The sequence below is a fragment of the Triticum dicoccoides genome, chromosome 7B, assembly GCF_002162155.2.
Source record: "Triticum dicoccoides isolate Atlit2015 ecotype Zavitan chromosome 7B, WEW_v2.0, whole genome shotgun sequence".
NCBI lineage: Eukaryota > Viridiplantae > Streptophyta > Magnoliopsida > Poales > Poaceae > Triticum > Triticum dicoccoides.
In genome coordinates, this window is record NC_041393.1 from 237,533,211 (window position 1) to 237,534,982 (window position 1,772).

A 1,772-nucleotide genomic window follows, 5' to 3' on the forward strand; every position below is an offset into this window, starting at 1 on the left:
CTTCTACCACGGTTTTTTCTGTCATGGACGGCCCAAAGAATGTCAAGCAGGTGCGTCTCCAGCCCGCCCAGGACGAAAAGCCCATTTTCTGTCATGATTTTTTGTCCTAGATGTAGGAGCCCACCACATCTATGATTATACCGGGTTTTGTCACAATTATCATCATAGAAGTGTCATAAGTATGACAGAAAAAATTTCGTTCGGCCCAAAATGTCACGGATGTGTCTTTTTTTTTGTAGTGCAACCATGTGGCGACGCGCGGGGCGGACGAGTAGTGAAGACGTGCACAACCGAGTGGCAACGTGTGGGGCGGCCGAGAGGTGAGGATGTGACTATAGGGCGGTCTAGAGGTGACGATGTGAACAGCAGAGTGGCGGCGCGCAGGGCGGCTAAGGCGAAGTCGTGTGCCACCGAACGACGAGAATGGTCCTCGGAGGAGTTAGTTGGATGCTTTCGAAGCTGATGCAGTGATGAGGTCGGTGTAACGTTGTTGTAGTGCGAGAAGACCGGTGTGCCAACAGATTCTGAGTAGGAACGAAGATGGCGCGCAGAGTGTTTGAGTGATCATGCAACTTAATGAAGTGGCGGGTCCGAGTGCACTCGTTGAATTGAAGGATCTGACTGGTGTCGAAATACTTGACCACTCAAGAGAGTGTGATTCTAAATGAGCTGAAGCCCCCGAGTGTGGCGTAGCCCCCGAGCAAACTATAGGCTTTAACCGTGGTCCTGCCGGAACACGATTAATATAGTTTTGAATGGATAAATTGTAATTCATTGAGTCGGAATCGAGTAAAGGTGACGAGGAGCATCCGAGTGATGCTCGAAAGAGGCAAACTCACGAAGGAGTGAAGTGTGCAGTTTGATTACAGAAAGTGACTATCTGTCTCATGCCTGACGAGGTCTATATCATTGATACGATGAAGAGGATTCCAGAGAGGGGTCGACCGGATGTGTTTGAAGTCAACAGAACGACAAGGTCGGTGTTGTGGTGCGCTAAGACCGGTATGGTGACCGAGTCTGAGTAGCGATAAAGTTGGCACATAGGGCCGTCGAGTGGTCGTGTAACTTGTGCATGGAAAAAGCACAAGCCAACGTAATAATTTCTCGAGGAAATTTGATGCGTTCTGAAATGATTTGTAGGTAACACCCATAGACACCCGCTGGGTGTGCAAGGGGATTGTTGGTTCTGAACCAACAAGAGCCTAGAAGAGCGAAGGAATTGATCGAACATGTTGGAGTGCTGGCTCAAATAAAACTGAAGTGTAGTGTTCCGACTGAGTTGCAGCCCCCGAGGACAGATACAAACTCGAAATGAAGAACACATGGTGTTTGTGATTCACGCATGCGTAAAAATGGAAGTTGGACTCGGTGGCATGTCCTCCGAGTGAACGTGATATGTGAATTACGAGATACTCGGGAACACCGGAATAACAAAATGTAGTGCATGTAGAATGAATTAGTTGTCTGAAGGTGCGCGAGTGACCGAGTGGTGAAGATGTGTTCAACCGATGACGACGCACTGGGCAGCCGATTGATGATGAGGTGACCAACTAAGTGGCAACGTGCGGGGCGTTCGAGTGGTGATGAGGTGACCAACCGAGTGGCGACGCGCGAGGCGGCCGAGTGGTGATGAGGTGACCAACCGAGTGGCGACGCGTGGGGCGGCCGAGTGGTGATGAGGTGACCAACTGAGTGGCGACGCGCGGGGCGGCCGAGTGATTATGAGGTGACCAACCGCGTGGCGATGCGCGGGGCGGCCGAGTGGTGATGAG